The following is a 26,142-nucleotide window of genomic DNA, read 5'->3' as shown; positions in this document are numbered from 1 at the left end:
CTAGATCAGAATGTTTTTACATACATGGCACATGTGATCTCACCTGAGACACATAACGATCGTCATGATCATGAACATTTACTGGTGTTTGCAAGTGCAAGGTACAGTGCTAGGGTTCTACATGATTCACCTCACTTAATCCTCTCAACACGCCCACCTGCTGGGTGAATCCTGTATTCATCCCTGTTTAAAGATGAACAAACAGGCTTAGAAACAGGTAGCACACCAAGCAAAGGCTCCAGGCTTTGCTCTTTTAACTACACCGTTCTGCCTCCCGGCTAGACCTGAGTTCTGCCTGTAGCCCCATCATTTTCTCATGAGATCACAGTACTTGCTACTGTTGTTGCCACTGTAGAAGCAATGTCCAAATAGACTCCGACATAGAGACAGGGAGTACTCTGCAGTAAACCAGTGTTACGTCTGAAAAGAGGCATAATCAGTAATTTTTCACTCTTTAAAAAAGACTGAGTTATGTAAACCATTAGTTCATCTTTCAAAAGGAGCAGAATTACACTGGGGCAAATATTAATCACATGCTTAGCAGCTTGGAATCCTTTGGTCAATAAATGGTTTGTTGAATACGCATTTAAATCAGACAGAATTGCATAGGCTACGGTAGACTTGGCCATAAAGTAAACATTGGAAACAACTATTTTTTTCGTCTGACCGTGACCCATGAAAGATCAAAGGCATTTTATTATGCTTAAATGCAGGCTGTGCGGCACAGGCTTTTGGTTAACTTTCTTTTTCTTCTAAACATAAAAAGAATGGATAAAAGTATGCAGCTTTTTTCTACACAATGGAGGATCCACTTGTTATGTGTTTACATGTGCATGTTTATTCAAGATTATTTGCTTGTAGGGATTTCCTGTCTTTTTTCCCTTCCCCACTCCTGTACCGTCCCCCAGTGTAAAATAACCAGAAGGAGAAAAGGAAGAACAGTTATATTCGGTAAGGCAAACCAAATCACCATCTCTATAGAATCCCCACAAGTTCAACTTCCTTTTCTGTATTGATTTTAAGATTAAAACACTGCAGATTCCCCTGATCCATAATCCCATTTCTCTGTATTTGTGTGTGAGTGACAGGAATTGATTCTGCTTAGCTACATGTCCCCACGCTGCTAAGAAGAATCTAAAATCCTCATCCTGCTTCAGAACTCAGGATATCCTAGGACATGTGGGCAGCAATTAACAAAGGAGAGTGCAGTTCAGCTCAGCCTTCCTGACAAAGCCAGCGTCAAACCCAAAGCTCTGTGGGCAGATGAGCGCGGGCATGATGAGCGAGGGGAGATCGCACAGATTGTTGAGGGACAGGGTCTGGCTCTCCTTTCAATTATGCCACTGGTAATCAGCTCGGGGCAGGTTTGGGTAACCTCTTCCTTTCTTATGACTCAATTTACTCTTCTAATAACTGAGGATAATGTGATGGCGCCGCTAATCTACTGGCTGGCCGTCATCACTTGAGTATTCACTGGGTTGCCCCGCGCTTCTGCTCTGGGAAATAAACACTGTAATTGTTCCAGGCCTCCCAGGTGTGCTGGGGCTGCCTGACCAGATTACCAATTTCTCAAAAGCAAGCCTGGCATTCTTCTCCTTTCATCCAGCTCCCACCCTCCCCGGCTGCTACTTGCTTATAATTTCTCAGGATCTTCAGGACGATACTACTAATAAAAGGAACAGGACTAATAACAGTAACAAACATCAATAAACCCCGATTGTCTCATGGGAGGGGTGCTAGACACAGCCATCCCTGCATTCGGAAACCTCTGAGTGGATCAGTTTGGTCTGTATTTATCCCAGTGCTTCCGGGTGGCCAGCACTGTGCTAGTGCTGATGACAGTGAGAGTGGAAGGGAGATACAGGCACAGAGGACCAATCCCTGGATATAAGGATGTGGGGTAAACAGGACCTACAGGAGAAGTAGGGAGAATGCCATGGTTAATGTGAATGGTTGTGCTCACCAACCATTGTGATGCTGTGATTACAGACAATTTTCCAGCTATTTGCTTGGTTTACCTTGTCAGGGCAGCACTCTGGATAGCCAGTCACTATATTCTCCTCAAGGAAAATGACACTCGTTTGCCAAATGATGGGTATTTTTACAAGGGAAAAAAGTTCCCATTTTTCAAGAATTTGTAATAATTTCCAAGTCAGTGGCTCTGACAGAGAAATGTTGAAAATATCAGATTTCTAACAAGGTCAGTCCTGTTTTTATTATATGATCTCTTTGGCATCACAAATGATTCATTGATTCATTATTAATTTCAGTATCTGCCTATATTAAATGAATTCTAAGTGAAACCCTGATTTTATTCATTGTAATTTCTATTAAATATATCATAAATGATTGATATTTATACAGAAACAACTCAATTTTCATTTCTTGTGACTTATTACCAGGTAATCAAGTCTGGGCATGACATGAAAAATGAGAAAATGAAAAAAAATTCCCAGGATAGCTGATGCTATGAAATAATAACAACCAAAGTTTCTTACGGGGATACAAAGCAATCTAAAACACAGAGAGGGTGTGTGACCAGCTCTTTCAAAAACTGAATGACTAAATAAATGAAGACATGTGGATCTTTGAGGCCTTGTTCATTTTTGCTAAAATGGGGCTCTGCAGCATAATACTGACAGTGATATTATAGGAAATTTGCTCTAAGTTCAAATAACTTGACAAATGCCGAGTTAGAGAAACCTGAAGTGGTTTCTTCACTGGAAGACTGGAAACTTAACATACTGATGCCATGGTGAATCTTAGAGGAGAATATGGTAGTCAAACTTCCCCTAACGATTTAAGTAAAGAACAATTTTTCATAGCATATCTTTTTGCATCTACCAGGACAATGTTTCCAGAACATGGTTTGGGGACAACTCTCCCAGTTCTCTGGTCATACTGATGAGGACACTAGGCCAGATGACAAGCTTGAGGACGCGGAGTCCTGGTGGGAACAGGGGAGAATCCAGGTCTCGTCCTCAGACTACACCCTTTCCTACACCCAGCTTTGTGTTTTTGTTTTTTATAAATCAAATACTTATTGCTGAAAGTATTACATATGTCCCTTTTTCCCCCATTGACTCCTTTTAGCCTGCCTCCATGCCCTGTCCCAGGCCTTCACCACCCTATTAACTGTGTCCATGGGTTATACATACATGCATACAAGTTCTTTAGTTGATCTCCTGCCTCCCGCTCTAGCCTTCTCTCCAGCTCCCCTGAGCATGCTCACCCTGGTCTCTAACCATCTGTCTGCTAGTCAGGAATGACTGCACCAGGCTACTTCCTGCCTCTGTGCCTTTGAGGGTCCCAATCTCCATGCTGGGTATGCCCTTCCTAGCTCATGCCCCTCATCCTTGACGAGGCGGCTCCAGGGTTACCTGCTCTGATTTAAATGCCCCTCTTCTGTGCTACCAGAGCACCATGGGTATAATTTTTATCTCAAGTCTCAAGTGGGATATGACAACCGCTGGGTCACTTACTTGACTGTCTCTGCTGCTAATCTATAAATTCCTTTGATCAGCAACTATACCTTGTATCTTCTACTACCAACTAGCAAGGCTTCTGGCATATTGCCAGTGCTCTATAAATATTTATTCGATGAATTAATGCAAATGCATAGCCCATTCGGAATAGGGTAAAAAACACAGATGTAGAGTAAAATTAGAAGGCCAGGTAGTGGCTTAAAACCCTGACTTGGTCAGATGGAATTAGAACACAACTCTTCAGTACACATTACTGGGTCTCAATTTCCAAATGAAGACTGAACACTGATTGTCACTGAAGGTCTTGGATTTTTCTATAAAAACACCTGACTGTATTATTTTCTATAATGTCAACCATATCCTATACAGTAAAAGGCTAATAAGCAAATCGACTAAATGACTGGTTGCTATGATGCACACTGACCACCAGGGGGCAGACGCTCAATGCAGGAGCTGCCCCCTGGTGGTCAGTGCACCCGAAGCCAGGCTCATGGCTGGCAAGCGCAGAGGCAGTGGCAGGAGCCTCTCCTGCCTCTGTGGCAATGCTAAGGATGTCCAACTACAACCTTAGGCCCACACCCTCTGGTGGTTACTGAAAATTCTTTGTTCCCATGTGCTGCAGTCCCGCCCAGCCCTCGCACCTGCTGCCGCTCACACCGCTGCCCACACCCGGCACCGCCCTGATTGCCCGAGGGCTTCTCCACCTCCCCCTGCTTCTGAGGGGCGATCGGGGCAGCAGCTGCCACTCGCACTTGCTGCTGGCACGGGCCCCAATAACTCTGCAGTGTCAGTGGGTGCGAGCGGGGCCAGCACTGTCAGTGCGTGGGAGCTGGTGATTTGCCCCCCCCCCCCCCCGAGTGCATGAATTTTGTGCACCAGGCCTATAGTATATCTATATATATAAAACCCTAATATGCAAATAGACCGAATGGCAGAACACCCGAGCAATTGGTTGCTATGACGTGCACTGACCAACAGGGTCACACGCAGAACATGGTGGTGTTGTCAGTAGGCGGCAGAGTGCAGAATATGGCGGGCATCGGCTGCAGCAGGAGGGCGGAGCAGGTGAATTGGGGCACCAGACTAAGGTGGGGCACCAGCGCTGTCATTGGGGCAAGCCTCTGGTGGTTACTGAAAATTCTTTGTTCCCATGTGCTGCAGTCCCGCCCAGCCCTCGCACCTGCTGCCGCTCACACCGCTGCCCACACCCGGCACCGCCCTGATTGCCCGAGGGCTTCTCCACCTCCCCCTGCTTCTGAGGGGCGATCGGGGCAGCAGCTGCCACTCGCACTTGCTGCTGGCACGGGCCCCAATAACTCTGCAGTGTCAGTGGGTGCGAGCGGGGCCAGCACTGTCAGTGCGTGGGAGCGGTGGTGGAGGGAGTGGGGCCGCACGCAGATGGAATGGAGACTGTGGTGGGAAGGGATGGATGGGTGCACAGAGGATGGGCCGAGACCCGTTCCTGTGCCCACTGCAGCCTCGAGGCCCACAGTTCCTTTCAAGGTGCACAAATTCGTGCACTGGGCCCCTAGTATGTATGTATGTATGTATACACACACACACATATATACAACTAAACATGATAATTTTAAAGTTTTAACACATAAATAAATTCACAATTCAGGAAAAAAACACAAGTCTGGATCATGGCAGCTCTGTGTTTGTGCTGTTTTACCTGTAGAGCAGGGATGGCTCAGAGATGCCGCAAAGAACTGAGGGTTCTGGGAAACTGCTTTAGGAAGAATTTGAAAGAAACATAAATAAATCATCTATCACTTCAGACACACCCACTACCACACACACATACAGCAATTGTGGAGGGAGGGGCTACCTGAATGTCTGACGATAACAATAATGTTTCTGTCTATTGTTACAGAATCAACTATAATTTGCAAAACTTGCCATACCATATTGTCCTCCCAATTAGCTGGCTGCAAACAATGCTAACTCCAGTCTTACGGTGGTGATCACTCTGTAGTGTAACAAATACCAAATCATAACGTTGGATACCTGAAAATTACATAACGTTACATACCAATTTTACCTCAATTAGGAAAATAGTAACGAACAATGACTACTGACAAAAGCCAAAAGGAAACCTGCTGTTTCTAATCTCCATTTTGATTTGTGGACATTGAGAATGCACTGAAGGTGCTTGCTTTCTCAGTGAGCCTGCTGGTGAAAGGCTGTTCCCAGGGGTTCACTGCCTGAGGAACTGGCCTTCCACTCTCCTCCCTCACCCTTCCCCGCACAGGCAGGCCTTTTACACAACTGTATCTCCCGCAGAAGTGACTGCTGATGTCCGGCAAAACATGAACACAATATTCACAGATGTGTTCCTTATAATAACCAATAATAAGAATGAAAGCGATCCTCATGCCCATCAATAAGTGAATGGGTAAGTAAATTGAGGTGAATTCATGCAGTGGAATGCAGCACAGAGATGAAATGGAGGAACTGCTGCTACACTTGACAACAGGGATGTCTCACAGACCACAGGCTGAGTGCAAGTAACATGGTTTTGTTATTATTGTGCTTTAAGAAAAAGGTAAAAGTAAGCTCTGGGGATAGAAGTCAGAATAGTGGAGGGGCCAGTCCTGACGGGAAGGAGAGAACCTGCCAGGTGTTGAAAATATCTTGCTTGGGCAGCTGTTGCCTAAGTAAAAACATATGTAAAAACTCTTTGCTCTTAAGATTTGTGCCCTTCACTGTTTGTAATTTTAATATCAAAAGAAAAAATGTAAAATTATATCTGATTCTATTTCTCACCAAGTTACCGCTCTTTCATGCACTAGGGCCCACATTCTCCAGATTACCCATAAGGCCTTCATGACAGGGCTCTGTCTACCCTCCAGCCTCTTCGCCTACCACCTCCCTCTTGCCCCTCTAGGACCTGCCTACCTGGGCTTCTTCAGTTCTTCCTCCCCTTGCAGGGCCCTATACTTCCTGCAAACTTCTGTCCCTTTTTTTGCTTTTCTAGAGTATTTTTCCTCTTTATTAATCCTCACCTGAGGATATTTTTTTTCCATTGATTTTTAGAGAGAGTGGAAAGGAGGGAGGGAGGGGGAGAAAAAGAGAGAGACAGGGAGAGAGAGAGACACAGACAGACAGACACAGAGAGAGAAACATTGATACATTGATTGGTTGCCTCCAGCAAGTACCCACATGCAGCCTGATGCTCTAACCACTGAACCACACAGACCAGGGCTCAAGTATTTTTTCTTATCTTTCAGGTTACTACTAAACACTCCTTTCTGTGGGAAGACTCTCCCTAGCCCCTATTAGGTCCTCCTGTTAGAAACACCTAAAGCACCTCTCACCCCTTCCCTTTGGTTCTCTTTCACCTTTGCAAGGGAAGGACATCTGGCTGGTGGTTACACCTGTGCATGTTAAATATCAATTTTGAACAATTTCTGTCCAACCATAATACAAATGAATTGGTACCACTTCCAAAATGTGTCTGAGCAAACCATCTGTACGTGTATGACTATTTTATCATAATCCTTTCTCTTGTGGCATATATTTAAAATGTGGAGATGTAGCGGTACTGTTGGCAACACTACTATAGGCCACTAAATAAAAAAGTTCAGGAGGATCAGGAGTTATTTGGAGAAAGAGCAGGGAATTTAACTAATTGATTAATACATATTTATTAAGTAATATTGTCTCTGTGCCAAATATTAGGGTAACTGTAGGCAACAAAAAGCCAGATGAGACAAGACTGCCGCCCCCCAGTGATCTGAGATGTTAGTAAAACAATGAAGTGTCCCAGTGCTACTCAAGCATCTGCACCCCATCCAGTGGAGGGCCGGGAGGAGAGAGCTCACTGGGCTGCAGTGGAAGGTGGGGGAGTGGTGAGGAAGAGGGTGTTATCATTGACCTGAGTCCTGAAAGATCAACAGCAATTTGTAGATTAAAAAGTAATGCAGCAGCATAAACATGACATGGAGTGGGAGTCAGGATTTGCAGGTGGTTCTTCAGGCTGGGCGAAGGGTGTGTGTGTGTGTGTGTGTGTGTGTGTGTGTGTGTGTGTAGATCAGGACGGCGAGCTGAGGAAGGCAGCCAGAAGCTAGATCCTGGAGGTTCTTCTATAACATACACATACATAGAACCTAAATATTTTTAATATCCCTCTGTTCCCCTTTTCTAACAAGAAAACACACAAACTAATCCAACCTGATATCACTAATCACTGAATAATCCACTCAGAGTGAAGGAAGATCATTTCAAAAGGTCCCACTGTCAAAAGGACAAATATATTCATACAAACAACAGGGGAATACATTCTGAAGCTCTGTTTGGCAGACTAAAGAGCCAGGATTTATGAATAGGCTTAACAAAGAAAATGTGAGTCAAAAAGGTTGTGCAGTTAGGAAAGCTGTATCCCTTTAGAATTCACATAAGTAATTATAGAATTTACTAGAGGCCCGGTGCACAAAATATGTGTATAGGGGGTGGGTCCCTCAGCCCGACCTGCACCCTCTCCAATCTGGGAGCCCTCATGGGAGCCCTCTCCAATCTGGGATCCCTCTCCAACCCGGGAGCCCTGATGTCTTAGGCACACTCCCTGTGGTTCTCTGCTCTCTGGGGGGCCTGGCCGCTCTGTGACCCCTGCCCAGAAGCTCTCCGCAGCCTAGAAACTCTCCGTGGCCGGGGCAGGACAATTGCCTCATCGCCACAGCGACGAACCAAGCATTCCACCAGGCTGCTCATGATGCCCGGTTTCAGTGGCCACCCCCCCAGGACTGGGGACTCAGGCAGGGCTGAGGAAACTGGGCACCGCCATCTTGTGGCTATGGGCGCTGCATCTTTGTTATGGAGTGATGGCTAATTTGCATATTACCCTTTTATTAGATAGGATTTGCCACTTGGCCAGTGTAGCTCAGTTGGTTGGGCGTTGACCTGGGCACTGGAAGGTTGCTGGTTTGATTCCTGGCCAGCACACATGCCTGGGGTGCAGGCTGGCTTCCGGCAGAAAATGTGCAGGAGGTAGCTGATCAATGTTTTGCTCTCTCATCAATGCTTCTTTCTCTCTCCCTTTCCCTTCTTCTTCCTCTAAAAGCCAATTTAAAATTTTTATTTCCTAATTAAAAACTTGGAAAATGTATGTGAAGGAAATCACTAATAATATATTAGGAAATAATATATTAGGAAATCACTAATAACATTTTAGGTAAAGGATTATTTCTGGTTGAATAAACTCTATCCCTAACATATCTGATAAGCACAGCTGGTATGTTAGGAAGTTTCTTTAGGGATTTGTAATTTCATATTCAAAACAAAATAGCAGGAAAGGGAAAGAAGTGTATAATAGTTGTGTATAATTAGGCAGTAGGATCCCAGGGGGCATCTTTGTTTCCCTAACTAATATGAGGTAATAAAAGAAATATTTGTTGACTTACATACTTCAAATCAATACGACTCTATATCCAGGTGATCAATTCCCCTTGATGTATAATGGGACCCAGAGAGTGGAAATAAATCAATGAACAGGTAGGTGCACATTAGCACTTGTAAGACATATGCCCACCTGCAGGGTCCCAACACAGACACACACACACACACCATATATCACACATTTCAAAAGACCGTAAGGTTGCTATTTAGCAAAATACATAGTACTACATGTTAGGGGGAACTAAAAAGTATAATAATTACTATACCAAAACGTATAAGAATTGCTATAGCACTTCTTTTGTTCTAGGCAATGTTCTTGGTTGAAAACATGGTCTCTTTTTCCAGGGGGTGATGATAATGTAGTTGATAATGAAACAGACTATCATTTTGAACAACAAACAAGTAATATTCCAAGAGAAGTTACAAGTAAGTGCGACAGACAATATAGGAGAATAGGAGTAAAAGGGTGTGAGAGCCTGAACTGTGGACGGGAGGATGGGTGAGGTTTGGAGAGGAAGAGGAAAGATATTTTAGACAAGATAAGAGGTGTATGCAAAGGCTGGGAGTAAGGGTGAGCAAACAGGGGACCAGGGTGGCTACAGGAGGGGATTCCTGTTGAGGACCTGGAGGAGAAAGGGTTGACTGGACTTGGGAGCCAGCCTGTGGATGGTGTGAATGGCAGGTGCAGATGGAGAGAAACAGACCAGGGTGTTAGTGGAGCTCAGAATCCTAATTGTAGAGCTGAAAGTAACTCTTGCTATCTAGTCTAATTCTTTAGTTTTATCAAAAGGAAAACAACTAAGTCAGATACTAAAGGGCCTATCAGAGACACATAGCTAGTTTAGGATACTTCGAAATCTAGAAATCAGGTCTAAAAACTAAATCCAGCTCCCTCTGGCCAGAGCTGATAATTAGAGTATCAAACAGAATAAATTATTGCAGGTGATCATATTTATTTTAAAAAATATGAAAAAAATCAATGCACAGAGAAAGCAAAAAAAACCCCAAACCCTCTCATTTATCAAATTCCTCTTTTCAGAATTAATAAAGAGAAAGAATTAGACATTTACTCTGTCTTTCCAGAAGGATCTTTATTTTGCGGTTACTAAATAATGAAAGCTCTTTAAGGAAGACCACCAGCAAAGGCACGTAGGAGAAAAAACAGAACCAGAAAATCATTTTGGAGCCCCCAAATAGAACAGTTGATTCAGGTAAAAATTATCAACTAGTGCTCAGACAAACAGATGAAAGTTGATAGGAAAGGAACAACTTTGTAATGGCAAGGTTATACCGGACAGATGACTTTCTGGTTAGGTGAGGAAGACTGTAACTGCCCCATGGGGGGATTGGATGGTCACAACCTCTTCCAGAGGTCAATCTTAACATCACTAATGTGAGGAAGCCAGCTTGTGCAGGTTTGCAGATGTGATGGAACATGATATATAAAGATTTAATATAGCAAATCACATTATAATCAAATTGTTGAAAACTAGTGATAAACAGAAAAATCTAAAAGCAGCAAGATTAAAAAAGAGAGAGAGATTTGAAAACAAGAAAGAATTCAGGCTTTTTGATGACCATTTCTATGTTCTCTTTAATACTCCATACTGTGCCTCCTCCTGGGAAACGGTGTTAGATGAAGAAGGATTTTATCAGGTTGACGTATGGGATGAATTAGAGAAGTGAATGTTCCAACAAGAAGATTGACTGAGGCCCCAACAATAGTCTTGGGTGGCTTGGACATTCATGATAGGAGAAAAAGAAGGTTCAACAGGAAAAAAAGAGTGGGTCAAAGACAAAACAGAAATCAAGAAAACAAAACAAAATAAAAGCTAAGGTAGAAGAGTTTCAAGAAAAAGAAAGGTCTAGGGGAAGGGCATCTGACTTTTAAGGAACAACCCAGACACAGAGTTCTCCAACATGGAAAGAAGAACTCCAATGGAGGGTCTCCTCCCTGGAATCTTGTGGAAAGAAGAACTCCAACAGAGTAATTATGGAATCTTGTGGAAAGAACTCCAATGGAGGACTTACTCCCTGGAATCTTGTGGAAAGAATTCCAACAGAGAATTTACTCCTGGAAGTTTATAGAAAGAAGAACTCTAACAGAGGACTTACTCCCTGGAATCTTGTGAAAGGGACTCAAGTGGAGCACTTACTCCTTGGATTCTTTGGAAGGAAGAATTCCAATGGAGGACGTACTCCCTGGAATTTTATGTCCCAGCTATATCTTTCTAAATATTGTCTTTCTGTGCAAATGGACTAATAATATTCTAAGCTTTATAGTCTAGCTATACATATATTTTAAAAAATACTTTATTATTTTTAATATAAATTGTTTTTTAAAAACATAATTTGCTCAAAGAAAACTGTAATAAAGGAAGCAGTATAAAAGTTAAAAGGCATGAAAACACACACACACAAATATAAATGACCTTATAGGAAGCAGGTCTTCAAAGGTAACCAAATTCTAGCCCCTTGTTAACTTGATTGGTGAAGACAAAATATCCAAGTACCATTATTTCCTTTTTCTTATATTGAGCGTACCTGTAATTATGAATAGCACTTATATTTACTATCAATAGCATTTACAGTCTAGAATAAATGTGAATATTAGAATAAATTACCTGTCATTCATCTGTCAATCTATTCAATATTTACTGAGTACCTACTATGTGCCAGGCACTACATTATGCTACATCTGGGAATCCACAATTATAATGAAGTGTGCCATACACTATAGATCTAAGTGCTTCATATGCATTATCTTATATAACTCCCTATAAATTTTATTTAACATGTATAAGGTGGGTAATTATCCCTATTTTACAGTTGATGAAATAGAAGTACTAAGAGATCAAAGAGTTGTCTGAGGTCACATAATTAGTTCATCCAGGATTTGGACTCAGGCAACCTGCATCTTTTGTTGCTTCTAGCAGAAACACAGAAACAGTGAGTGATGAGTTAGTCTTTTCCAGCGACAAGGTGGTGAAGTGAATGATGAGTGATTATGGAAGGTCACTGTGACCTTCAGGTGATGGTTTTAGCGGTGGTTTTGGTGACAGCAGAACCAGGTTTACAGGGAGCTGTGAAGGCAGTGTGTGGCGAGGGACAAGAGACACCCATTTGAGACATATGTCAGTGAGAGGAAGGTGTGAAGTGATCCAGCAAGTAGGCAGGACAGAGTCAGGAGAGGAAACGGAGGTGGGGCCTCCTGCTGCACAGCAGGCTGTCCTGGCAACACAGGCCACTCCGGCACCTGCAGCGAAGAGACTCTCTAATGACAGCTTCCCACCAGCAAGTGGCCCTCTCTTCCCAATTTCCTGGTACCCCAACCCCTTACCTTACCCAGAACTGAGACCTCAGACAAAACAACTGGACTTTGGACATACAGGCTCAGGCTGTAATTCAAACTTCCTCAGGCTCATCTTTCGAAAGTTGTGTTTCTGCACGATTTTCCATGCCCTGCTAACAATATCACCACAGCATTTTCTAACACCCTTTCTTCTGAGAACTCAGAGTGCTTTGCAAATATCTCAATCGATATCCCAGCAGATTGCAGAAAGTAGAGCAGTCATTATCGTTCCTATATTTGAGCAAGTCTGACACCTAAAGCAGTTTCAAGGAATAAGAATAGCACTCAGAAATGGAGGTTCGTAAAGAACTCTAGAACACGAAGCTGCCATCAGAGGTGGTCCCAGATGCCTGCATTTCTCCATGTCCCTCAAGTTCTCATTCCACTCTGACTAGGTTTTGTAACGTCGCAAAGCATCTGCCTTCACAGAAACCCCTCTCTTGATGCAACGGTATTATTCCAGCATTTTATGGGGCTGTTCTGTCCTTTTAAAGATCACATGTCCTCAGCTACTCCATTTAGCGCCAATAAACAAACAAATCTGGAAATTCACGAAGCAGAACCTCTACGGTTCTTCCTTTTGCTGGCGAAGGCAAGGTTCCTTCAGCGGGAGGCCCCAGTGACCCACGCAGGGGCACAATTCATTAGGGAAGAGCCACAGATCTATAAATCAACATGTCAGAAGAGGACGGGGGGCCGGCCCGTGGGAGAGGCACACCACACACACGTTTGCTCCGCTCTGTGCAGCTCGCCTGTCTTTAGAGGCGCACACCATATAATCATCAATTATGCTGACAAGTTTCCCACACATCGTTTCTGCCTCAGTTACCCGCGCACCTCAGGGGTGAGATCCAGAGCCCTCCAAGGAGGAGAAGGAGCGGGGAGCGGGGCTTCCAGGAAAGCAGCACATCTGGAGCTGTTTGGGGAGGAGCGGGAGAGAGAAAGAACGCAAACATGCACGCACCAGGGGAAGTTGGCTAAAGGGTAGAGATACAGTGTCTCAGACCCGGAGGGACAACAACATTTGAGAAGAGCTAACGAATTTTTTTTTATTTTTTAAAATATGTTTTTATTGATTTCAGAGAGAAGGGAGAGAGAGCGCGAGGGATAGAAACATCAGCGATGAGCGAGAATCATTGATTGGCTGCCCCCTACTGGGAATCCAGCCTGCAACTCGCAAGTCAGACATTTGCCCTGACTGGGAATTGAACCGTGATCTCCTGGTTCATGGATCAACGCTCAATCCCTGAGCCACACTGGCCAGGCAAGAGTTAATGAATTTTATAAAGTAGATCTTGTTCTTGACAAAACTGGTCGTTGTAAACCCACCATTTCAGCTTTTCTAGGAATCAAGTTAAGTGCTCCACGACTTTGGCATGCTGAGAAAAATAGCGCGCACCACTGGGCAAAAAATCAAATGATTCCAAACACCACCTGCCCTGGGGATAGGGAACAAATTACTCTCCCTTTCTTTATTCGCGAAAGATGTGACACCCTTCATTAACCATGGTGACATCTCCTCCTGCCCATCATAAGGCCAAGGAGGGCTTTTACTCATTTCCCCAAGTTTAGGAGCTGAGTCCGTCACACTACCTTTCCTAGATCTTAGCTATGAAAACACGTTATTTGTGCAGAAACAGGCCCGTATGAAATTAGAAATTACCATAACGCAATCTGAGAAGCAAACTCAGTGGCATCCTGCCAACGTCTGTGTGACAGGAACAGAACCACCCACATACTGCCCAAGAACGCACTCTTCTCCCAAGTCCAAGAAGAGCTGGTGGTTCAAAATCGGACTGTGGAAGCTTTGATGCATTTCTTTCTAACACAGTCTCTTTACACAGGAAACACCCATGCCACCGGGAAGGATACAGCCAACACAATACAATGATTTCCAAACTTTAGGATTTCACCGATCAGGAAAAATAAATGGGTCAACATACACCCAACTTCTTATTTCGCAAATTATGATGCTTAAAATAAAACGAAACAAAACCAGAGCACCTTCAACACCATTGTTTTATAAATGTACTAGTATGATAAAAGTATGAATGTTTTAATACCAAAAATAGGAGGAAAATGAGTAATAAAAGTTCAACCTTTCCCAAGAAAGTAAACCAAAACTCTCTCTCTCTCTCTCTCTCTCTCTCTCTCTCTCTCTCTCTCTCTCGACTTCACCCATTTCCTGTGGATTCTGTTGGACTGGCTGGCCCGGGTTGGTGGACTGGCTTTGGGGACCACTCTGGGAAGGTGTGTTCGGTGTCACTAACAGAGTACGTTTATTGCAGGTCACTATACCTGATGTGACATATAAGCCAAAGAACAATGTTCAACGGTTGTGACAGCTCTCAGTTTTGGGGGGAGGTTTTGCTTTTAATTGGAACACTGTCCTTCTACCAAATGAGGGCTTCATATTTATTCTAGAGTCTCTCATTAGACTGAGGATGAGAATAGTGAGAGGCTATGTTTTATTTTTATCTATCTTTTATTTTTTAAAATATATTTTTATTGATTTCAGAAGGAAGGGAGAAGGAGAGAGAATAGAAACATCAAAATGATGAAAGAATCATTGATTGGTTGCCTCCTGCATGCCCCCTACCGGGGATCGAGCCCGCAACCTGGCACGTGCCTTTGACCAGAATTGAACCCAGGAACCTTCAGTCGCAAGCTGAACTGGCGAGGGATGATATATTTAAAAAAACTGGAAAAATGAAGTGCACAAGGATTCAGATGCCATGATTTTATCTTTTTGAAGTAAGTATAACTTTTTTTAAAATGCAAAATTAATACAAAACTCAAAAGTACTAAATGGAATAATGAAATTGTTCAACAGCCTCTTACTGTGAAAACTTAGAAGGCACTTTAAGAAGACGCAGATATAATTTGGAAAGAAAACTCTAATGATTCATAAAATTACCACAGTTCCCATGTAACTGAAAACAATAGCGCTTACTGCAAAATACAGGCAGAGCATTCAAATCATTTTAATGGTTTCTCATCTCTTTTCTTGTTAAACTCTCTGCTCCTTTTATCACTAAGATTTTTTGAAAATGAACAGTAGGATGTTCCTGCTGCCCATTTTCTTCTTTTATTGTCTCCCTTTTGTTCTAAAAATGAGGGTAAAATTAAGTGCTTAGATCACTAGAGATTCCAGATGGTCAGACAAATGGCCCTGTGGCTCCTGGGCTTGCTTTCCCACAGCCATGGACACACGTCGCTCACTCAGGCTCCACGGCTCTCGTTCAATTCAAATCTGATGCGGCCTAAGTACCTTCAGGATGTGACAATCACATTTCTGCCTAGACCAGTGATGGCGAACCTTTTGAGCTCGGCGTGTCAGCATTTTGGAAAACCCTAACTTAACTCTGGTGCCGGGTCACATATAGAAATTTTTTGATCTTTGCAACCATAGTAAAACAAAGACTTATATTTTTGATATTTATTTTATATATTTAAATGCCATTTAACAAAGAAAAATCAACCAAAAAACTGAGTTCGCGTGTCACCTCTGACACGCGTGTCATAGGTTCGCCATCACTGGCCTAGAACAAGGATCAAAATTGGCTTAATTGCCTAAGTCACAATGGAAAATTTCTATGCATTTATAAAGTACCCCTCTACTTTCCTGGTTGTATACATTTGCAATAAAATATTAAAAAGTTACATTTTCTATTTTTTAATCTTAGTGGATTATTCAGAAACAGAACTATTTTTTTATTGATGTGCCAACCTGCCTTAGCTCCACCCTTCCTCCAGTTCATCTCATTAACCCTTTTCCTGCTTCCATTCCAGCGTTACGTTTCCTGTTCGTGTGACCATGTTTCCCATTCCTGTGTGACAATGCCAGGCCAGTCTTCCTCTCCTCTTATTTTCATGTGTTCCTTTTGCTATTCTCCTTCCAGTCGTGAACTACCTCATAATAAGAAGCAGGTAAGGGCTGGATATCAGCTAGGAGAGTTTATTTTATTAAGTAAACATGCATATTTGCTTACTATATGCCAGGTGTTATTGTAGGTGCTTTAAAAATAATTGGCATATTTAATCCCCACGGTAACTCTATGGGGTAGATGATACTATTATGTCCGCTTGACATAATAGAGATGATAAAGCCGAGGCAGAAAAAGCTAGGTAGTAAGCGAGGGTCACACAATCACGATTGGTGGAGCCAGGGGCAAAGCTAGTGAGTCCGGCACCAGAGGCCCTGCTCTCACAAAGAATAAAAATGAGGAGGAGGAGGAAGGAGAAGAGGAAGGGCGGCAGAATCAGAGGGAGAAACTCAGGATTAATGACTGACTCACTGGGGATGAGAAGGCTGGAGGGAAGGGCAGTTTAGGATCCATGGTAAAAATCTGGGCTTGGGGTTCACTGGGGACTGTGGCACAAAGAAACGTAAGGTGGGCTTGACCATGTTAGAGGAAGAGTTTTGCCATCATGAAGATAAACGGAAGCTGATGTGGCTCACGAGCATTGGGGCTGGGATGTCGGCAGAGGTGGAACGGAATGGCAGGAGCGCCACGATCACTAGAAATTTCGAGGTGGTCAGACAAATGAGTGCCGCGGCTCCTGGGCTTGCTCTTTTTCAGAGATATGGACACTCATCTTATTGAATTTTATGTATAAAGCATGTATCAAATGCCTGTGGAATTGAAAGATCAGCACAAGATTCATCTCATTATCCCAAACTGCCAAACGATGGGCTGCTTGCTGATTGACACCTGAACATATAATTATAACTGGCAACCCTACAGAGAAGAGCACCTGAGGTCAAAAACCCAGCTCGCTCCAGATCCCAAGCGGCCACCTGTGGGCTGAACTGGAAGTCAGTTCACATTGTTCCCACGTCTAATTGCAGAGAGGAAGCCCAATTAAGTTCCCACGCCTGTAACTGTGAGCCTCAGGTCGGCTTTGGGAAAGCCAGTGGCTGTGTCTGCCTCCCCTAGCCCCCCGCTTACTCAAGCAGTAAGGATTTCCTGCCCTAAAATTCTGGTTCAGAGCAGGGATTCTACCTTCCTGCTGTGGTTGATGTAGTTTACCTCAGATACAACAACAACAACAAAAAAATAGGAAAACTGTGTGGTGAAGAACCTGTATCAACATCTTTTCCAGAACAACATCTGGAACATTCTGGAGCATCGCTGGAGGGAAACACCGTGCTAGGGAGACGTGAACACAGAGCGGGGATTATGCTGAGCAGGGCCGCCCTTCATCTCATTCAGTCCTCACAGCCTCACTTTACAGAGAAGCCAGGAGCTTCAGAAGGTTAAGTTCCTCGTCCACCATGACACAGTTAGTGAGCGGGGCGGCCCAGAGCTGCCTTCAGACTGGTCCCATTCCAGAGCCACGCTCTTCTTTTTTCCTCGTACCACATGGCAACTTAAACCAAATCCTCAGGCAAGGCCTGGCAGGAAGGAGGCCACACTTGGTTCTAGTCTCCTTGGAGAGGATGTAAGACACGCACACAGAGGTAGCTCCCACTTGGGGTATGTGTGCGTGCTTTTGTCCACGGCCTGAGGTTTATCACAGACCAGTCAGACCTGGAGCTGGGCCTTCAGGGAGGGGAGGAGGCTGGACCTCACTGGCACGGGGCGAGGAGGAGCGCTGGCTGGAAGAGGGGTGCTCTGTGTTCCTTCAGTGGCCGGATGGAGAGGCAGGGCCGGGCCTGAGGAGTAAAGGCACAGGGAGCAGGGATGAGAAGATGTGCCTAGGGGAGGATTTAATTCTGGGTAAAGAAAGCAGGTTGGACATACACATCGAGTTTCTCCCTCTAAAAAATCTCACTGAAATGACAGCCAAGGGATTATTTTTTTCCAAGACATAAACCTATAAGGATAAGGAGAATAAGATGGAGAAGACAGAAGCAACACAATTTTGGAAGCTGGGAAGCGGATCAGAGTGGCAAATGCCACTGACAGACTCAGGAGAGCAGAAGCTTATGTCAGCAGCAGTAGCAGCAGCTCTGCTGTGAATTCCCACAGCCAGGGTGCATGTGGATGTGGGGAAACGGAGGAGTGGCTAGTATGCGGATTAGCTGAAAGTCTTTTTTTTTAAATTTATCTTTATTGTTGAAAGTATTACAGAGATGTCCCCAGTAAGGACACATGTCCAGGTTGCAGGTTCCAGCCCCAGTAGGGGACTTGCAGGAGGCAGCTGATGGGTGTTTCTCTCTCTCCCTCTTCCTTCCTCTTCCTCTAAAACTCAATAAAAACATATTTAAAAACAAATTTTCATAGTTCTATAATTCTAGCCCAGGCAGTGCAATCAGAAGAATAAGTTACAGAGATGTCCCCAGTAAGGACACATGTCCAGGTTGCAGGTTCCAGCCCCAGTAGGGGACTTGCAGGAGGCAGCTGATGGGTGTTTCTCTCTCTCCCTCTTCCTTCCTCTTCCTCTAAAATTCAATAAAAACATATTTAAAAACAAACCTTCATAGTTCTATAACTCTAGCCCAGGCAGTGCAATCAGAAGAATAAATAAAGCGGAAGAGCTCTTGCCCCTAATATTTGAAAAACAGAAAGGATCTCTTTGAACCACACTCCATATAGAACTATTACTAAAGACAGTTTAAAGCATTTTAATTTACTTATAAAAGAAAATTCTTGTTGTTTTTTTTATCCCTGTGCTCCTGGCAATTATTTGATTACCAAATTGATGAAATAACCTCAGATTCATGCCGGTTTACCTGAGAAGGCCATTAACACACATGCTTTAAAGATCCCTGGGAACCACATGGTCAGCTCTCATGCAGTGCAGCACGCAGGTTATAATCTTCCTTTAATTAAATTAATCAATACACATTTGCTCGGGTTGGACTGAGCGGACCTGGTTGGTCTCCTTTAATATGCACACCACCTCTGAGGCTCCTAAAAATTAGTCTTTGGCAGGTGTGAGTGAGTGATTAGAGTTTTCACTGATACTTTACAGATCAGACTGTGCGTCACATTTAAATGAATGAGGCAGGATAATTTTCTGAGACTCTAGCTTCTGCTCCAACTGCCACAGGAAACTTGGGGGTGGGGCTCAAGGAGATTTTTCTCCTTTTCTGATCCCACTGGTAAAAGAACAGCCACGTCTTTGATTGCCCAAGAAAGGAGTCACAGAACTCGGTGAATGGCATCTGCACCTCCTCAAAAGGAGTGGTACAGCCATCTCGCCTGCACAGCCTCTCCAGCTAGCATCTCCTCTTGTCAACCTCCCCACTTTCCACTGGCTGCAATGGACTGCAGACCTTGCCACACCTGTGCCCTTGGCCTTCTTCCCCCACTGGAAATGTCCACCTCGCGGTCCTCTGCTGGGTACACTCCTACTCAACTGCAGGACCAAATGCCAGCCTCTCTGAAGGCTTTCTCCAAAGTAGTCGTTCACTCCTTTGTGCTCCCACAGTGCTGGGGACAAACCATTACTGTAGCATGACTTGCTTGCTTATCTCCATTCCTTAGCCACTGCCCCATCCATTTCATGGAAAACAGACCTGGAGACAGACGAGGCCCTGCATATGCTGAGTGGCTAGTCAGCATCCAGCACCCACTAAGCCATATGCCTAAGGGAGGCAGTCCGTAGTATTAAGAGGCAGGAGTTAGGAAGGCCGAGACTCATCCCTGACTGCCAGTGACTTGATCTGTGACCTAAAGAAGTCAATTTTTCTCAACCTCATTATTGTTGTAAAGATTACATGAGATGATGTGTCAAAAGCGTGCTGCTCAACAGCCTCCTCTTTATAAACATCAGTTGAATGAATGTAATTTTCTTGAGAAATCTGTGAGAAATGAATCTAATCTTTATTAAGAAAATAGCAAAATAAATATCTCCTAAGTTCACAATGATTGGTCATTAATAGAGGTATCATAATCAAGCAACTAAGACACAAGTATTTCTATAGAGGAATGAATAAAAATGCAAGTGATGGGAAGATAATGTAGCTCAACTGTATGTGAATTAAAACAATTTAAAAGAACTGCTGGTAAACACTGAATTTGTATATGTATATCATTTCTAAATAAATTACATAAAAGGACTCCAGAGGTTTTCATCACAAACAAACTACACTTAAATTTTTATTTATTTGTCTTGATGCACTGCCTATGAATTTCTATATCATCACTTCTCCTGATATAAGGTTTCCATTGTTTTTTAATGGGAATGAAAATAAGAAATTCAGAAGAAAAAAAAAACCCATCTGATAAATCATCTTAACTCTGATTGGGCAAATGAAATTAGTCAAGACAACAATTTTCTCCCATGAAATTTACCGAAGGAAACATTAAAAAGTGTTCCATCATAGTGAGCATCTTTCAAATTACATGCATAACAATCCTTCACTATTCACTTTCATTTTTCAGATAAGAATTTCTCAAATAAAATCTCAATTCCTAATAGATGGCGTACTTATTTCAAAAAATATTTTTAATAAAAAATTCCAGTACATCATTACACTTTATATAATGTCTTACACTCCCATTTCTGATGATTTTTCTAAAATATATTCTATGCTTTTAGAGTAGAATCCATAGATCATAATGTAACCCCATAATGACTCCTTAAAAATCAACCATTCACCATTATTAATATCAACTTTTCTGTTTAGCCATAAAACCATGACCTTAAAGGCGATCATGGCAGGTAGCACAGTTTGCACCTCACTTAAGTGGCTCCAAACAAGCATGTCGCTTTATGATTTTACACGGTGTTTGTTACAGAGACTAGCGGTTATTAAACCTCAGTGCTTTGAAAAAAAGAGTAGACTCTTGCTGTCAGTTTCTGATTGCTCATTTACTGCTTCTTAAAATAATGTGAACCAAGAAATCACATAGAGAAATTTTTTCTAGAATAAATAGGCTTTGAGCTAAGAGCCTGTGGGTTTATTATGATCACTGTTTATGTAACTCAGAAGCTTTCAATTTTGCTCATACTAATCAACTTTTGGTACTTAATTTCTGAATCAATCAGGTGCTCAGACAAAATGTAAGAGCATCGCTATCCTCTCCAACAGTAAGTCAGGTGTGCAAAAAGTAATATGGGTACTTGATGGAGACAGGATTTATACTATAGATGGATTTTGTCATTTCCTTGTGTATAAAATGTACGTTTCTTGAAAACAAAGCCTGGTCCTACACATTTTTTGTACATCCCAGAGCACCTAGTGTTGTGCCTCATACATAAATAGCAATCAATTGTTATTTATTTCTTGAAATAGCTATAAGAATAACAGGAAAAGAGCCTTTGGTATTTCATCAAATGCATTAGCTGCCTCCAGTGAGGATGGGAACCACGCCCGTGGACACACCTCCCATTCAGAACACAGAATGGAGGAGGGGAGCATAACAGCAAGGTGGAGAAACCAGAGGAAGAAGCGAGGGGGGGTGGGGCTGACTCAGGGAGAACCTCCCTCTCTCTCCACTGTCCCCAGGCCATGGCTTAGGGGGACTAGCTGTCCATTCCTTGAGTTTCTTTTCTCAGGGCTCCCACTCTGAGGAATTTGACCACCCAGCCTCACTCCCACATTTTCCCTTCTTACTATGTGAGCCTACTAGAGCCAAATATTCCATGGCCGGGCAATGTTTTCACATCTGCTATACATAATCCACTTACAAAATCCAAAGTTCCAGTGACAGGAGATCTATCTCGTGTTCCATAAATATCTATACTCACTAAGCCCTCTGCCTTTCCTAATTTGAATGCAAATGCCTTAAAGGTCAGAAGAAGCAGATTTGACAATTTATTGCTTACCAATATGCTATAGGTTGATATTCGGCAAGTTACTAAACACTAATATTTGCAGGAAAAGTTTGGGAGCCCATGGCATTACCTAACAATTCCTGTCAACTTTTGTAAAATAACAAGACCCCCTAAAGATGAGCAGCAGGATAAAGAGGCACATGGACCCAGAGGTAGCAGGTCTGGGTGGTAGATCCTGATCTATACTCTGGAGAAGCACTACATTAACCAAGTCAGAGGCACTAGGTAAAATGCCACCCAAATGGTCATGGATATGATCAATTTCCCCATATAAATCAGGAGACCTAGTCAAATCAGGTTTCAGAAACCTGTGGCCAACACCCACAATGGCCGCACAGTGCTGCGTAGCATCCATCACAGCTATTTATGAAGAAGAGCGACCAGAGACCACAGCACAGATGGTCAGCAATCATCAAAAGAACAGATAATGGTGAGGAAAATAAGCCATAGGCATGGAAAGAACAAACTCCAGAATCCTCATGAGAAGTTATACTTCTTATTGCTTCTAACACCATCCCAAACAGGTATCAGAAGCAAATGACTCAGTGGTCTCCTACTTACTGTCGTTTATGAAGTCTGTTCACACCTATAGCTGTTTGGTGTGTAGAACCCAACAGAACTGTGGGATGTCACAACTGTCAGTCATTAGCTCCCAAACTAGATGCAACTCTCTAACACATTTAGCCTTTATTTTCTTGGCAAAATGTTTAAATGAAATATAATACACAGAAAAAAGTAACACATCCTAAGTGCAGAGCTCAATACATTTTTACAAAGTTAATCTGACCAAATAACTAGCACCCAGATGAGAACACTGCCAGCCGCGCAGAGGCCGCCCTTCACTCCCCCAGTCGCTTTCCCTGCCCAGAGGCAAGCACTGCCCCAAATTCTAGCCCTTTCATTCCTCTGACCTCTTCTGAACTTCATTTAAGGGAATAAAACAGTGTATGCACATTTGTGTATGGCTTTGTTTGGCTCAATATTATGTTGGTGAGATTCATCCATGTTGTGATATTTAAAAAGAACCTGCTCTTTTCACCACATTATAGTATTCCATTGAGTAAACATGCCATAAACTACATATTCTAGAGATCCTTGGTTGCTTCCACTTTGGTTATGAACATGTGTATATATTTTTTATTGGGTTGATACCAAGGAGTGGAATTGGTGGGTAACAGGATATGTATAATATGGTCATCTTTAATAGATACCACCAAAGAGTTTGACGTAGTTATACCAACGTGAGCTCTACTTTTAGCACAAGGGCATTCTAGTTGCTCTGTCCTTACTAACCTTGATAGTGACAGTTTTTTTAAAAAAATCTTAAATGTGTAGTGGTATTCCGTTATGGTATTTTATTTTGTATTTTCTTGAAGAATAAAGATGGTGAGTACCTTTTTATATATTTCTTGGAATATCTTATTTTCATAAGTGTCTACTCAATCAAGTCTTTGCCCACTTTTTATTGCCTTGTCTTTTTCTTACTAGTTTGTAGAAGTTCTCCATATATTCTGGACATATATCTTTTTGTTGGAAATATGTAATAAAAATACATTCTCTCTCTTTATGGCTTATTTTTTCTCCTTTAACGGTGTCTTTTAAAGACAGTCTCAATGAAGCTAAATTACCTCTTTTATTACTGGTACTTTATGTGTCTTTTTAAAGAAATCTTTGCCTAAGTCATGAACCTATTCTTCTATTTTATCTTTCAAAAGCCGTATTTTTTCATTCCAGTTGGATATCCAATTAACTTGGTACCAATCATGGGAAAGACCACCCTTTCCCCACAGCCCTGCAGTGGCCCTTTTGTCCTAAACCAGGTATTGCTCTGTTTTTTACTCTATTTTTTTTGTATACTTTCAATATTCACTGATGAAGGCAATAGTGAGCCAAAGATAATATGAATTCAGTAATGTTTATAATTATTTTGTAGTCTGTCATTAAAGCTTTTATCTGTACTGACAAATAGCATGTATGAGACTTAATTATACGGATTCACGATCCTTGCAAAAACTCAGAAATCCTCAGCCTGTCAACTTCTGCTTTAGATGTTCATCTTTAAAAGCTTTTACTCACACCCTAGCCGGTGTGGCTCAGCTGGTTGGGTGTCATCCTATGCACCGAAAGGTTGCCGGTTTGATCCCTGGTCAGGGCACACTGCCTGAGTTTTGGGCTTGATCCCCAGTGGAGGGCATGCAGGAGGCAGCCACTCCATATTTTGCTCTCACATTGATGTTTCTATCTCTCTCCTTCTCCTTCCCCTCTAGCTAAAAATAATTTTTTTTAAAAAAGCTTTTACTCACATATCTTTGCCCTAACATAATTTCTTGTGTGTATGTATATATGTATCTATCTAGCTGTCTATATTTATTTTAAAAAGCAACCTTGGCTTCTTGTAGAAATCCTTGAAAATCTTAGGAACAGCCATCAATTTCACAGCTGAAAACAATGATTAACTTACCTAAAGGTCATCTTTCTGCTGTAACTAGTACTATAGTTAGTCAATTAATCAATCAATCAATCAAAAAATAAAATTCCTCAATTAATTCCTCTAAGTCAGTGGTTCTCAACCTTCTGGCCCTTTAAATACAGTTCCTCATGTTGTGACCCAACCATAAAATTATTTTCGTTGCTACTTCATAACTGTAATGTTGCTACTGTTATGAATCGTGATGTAAATATCTGACATGCAGGATGGTCTTAGGCGACCCCTGTGAAAGGGTCGTTCGACCACCACAGGGGTCGCGCCCCATAGGTTGAGAACCAGTGCTCTAAGTATAAAGTTCTTTTTAATGAAGCAGATCAAAGTAAAAAAAAGTTGTAAATTAACTAAAGGTATGCATCATGTGCACCAGTGTTGGTGTATGCCTGTGGCTTTATCAGAATGTTTCTGAAGCTACACAAACAACAGCTGACTGAGTACTGTGTCACATGACTTTTATTTATAATCACCCAGGGAATATGGGTTTGACCTTACACAGACTATGAAGGCGACCCTTTGACCCTTTGACATTTCCTACCTTGCCTTCTTTACCCTTCATTATCTTGATATACAATGTACTTCCTGCCAAGCTAGTGTTTCTCAAAGTGTGGCCCAAGAAACACCTTTGTTAGAATCACCCTGAAGTTATTAATAAAACTGGATTCCTGAGCCCCAATCCTGATGCAAAGAATCAGAATCTGTGGGGTCAGCCCCAGGAATTTCCACTTTTAAACACAGTCCAAGGCAATTCCTGAGCACCCCAATTTGAGAACCACTGTTTCTGATCCTACTGTAGCTTTTCCTCGTCTCCTAAAAGCGGAACGCAGGCGCTGTCCAAGCAAGGTCTGCCTTAAAGGAATCTTCCCTCACAGGCCCCAATTCCTCTTTCTCTTGAAAACAGATTGGGAGAATCAGGGCTTATTTGTGAAGGAGGTGACAGTAGAGCTAGTAATATTTGGATATTTGGGGATGGGCGGAAGGCATTCCTAGCAGAGAAAAGTGAGGAATGTAAAGGCAAGGATGTTCTCAGCACATAAAGCGAACAGGGAGCAGTTGACTGGCTGACATGCCTGAATTATTTCTAATTATATTTAAAGAGAAAGGAACATACATACTGACATCATGTGGCTATGCCGATAATCCGTTTAGGTAGATCATGAGATTATATACAGTTGTGTTCACTGGGTTAAAAGTTTACTGTGTTTTGCATAGGGCATTATTATTATTTCAAGACCTACAGAATTTAAATCCCACATCTAAAACCTGGAAATAAAGAGGAAAAAGAGAAATAACACCCACTAAGCACATATGTGTGTGGACCCTACACTAGATACTTGACTATCTGCTCTTCCATTCACCAACATTTCTCTGAAATATGATTTTCCTTAGTGTGAAATACGAATTGGTTGACATTAAGATACTTGCTGAAAGTCACATAGCAGCTGTGCAGGGGAAAGATTTGCTGTTCATTTGCTTTGCACGGTTCTTTTTTCCTTCTCACAAATGGCCAAACACATCCCTGGAGTCACCAGAATTAACGTTTTTCATTGTAAACGGCACTTTTGAAAACTGAGGAATTGCTGGCCCTTTTAATTTCTTCCTCGGAACTTTTAGTGATGGTCTCTCATGCTCTGTGACTTTGACTGTAATGCTGTAATATGTGGAACATGAGGCTCAGGAAGGGTCAGGGCTCT

At 42.5% G+C, this 26,142-nt stretch overlaps 1 protein-coding gene across 1 annotated transcript in view; it reads right to left on the bottom strand.

Annotated features, from left to right (window-relative positions):
- Window positions 1–26,142, bottom strand: part of EXOC4 (exocyst complex component 4) — a gene marked incomplete at its 5' end in the record, with an annotated part of 716,953 nt that overhangs the window by 162,040 nt on the left and 528,771 nt on the right. The window lies entirely within an intron of this gene.

Source organism: Myotis davidii, unplaced genomic scaffold (assembly GCF_000327345.1).
Source record: "Myotis davidii unplaced genomic scaffold, ASM32734v1 scaffold214, whole genome shotgun sequence".
In the NCBI taxonomy this organism is placed as follows: Eukaryota; Metazoa; Chordata; class Mammalia; order Chiroptera; family Vespertilionidae; genus Myotis; species Myotis davidii.
The sequence above is the reverse complement of the archived record's forward strand: the minus strand, read 5'-3'. Positions and strand labels throughout refer to the sequence as shown.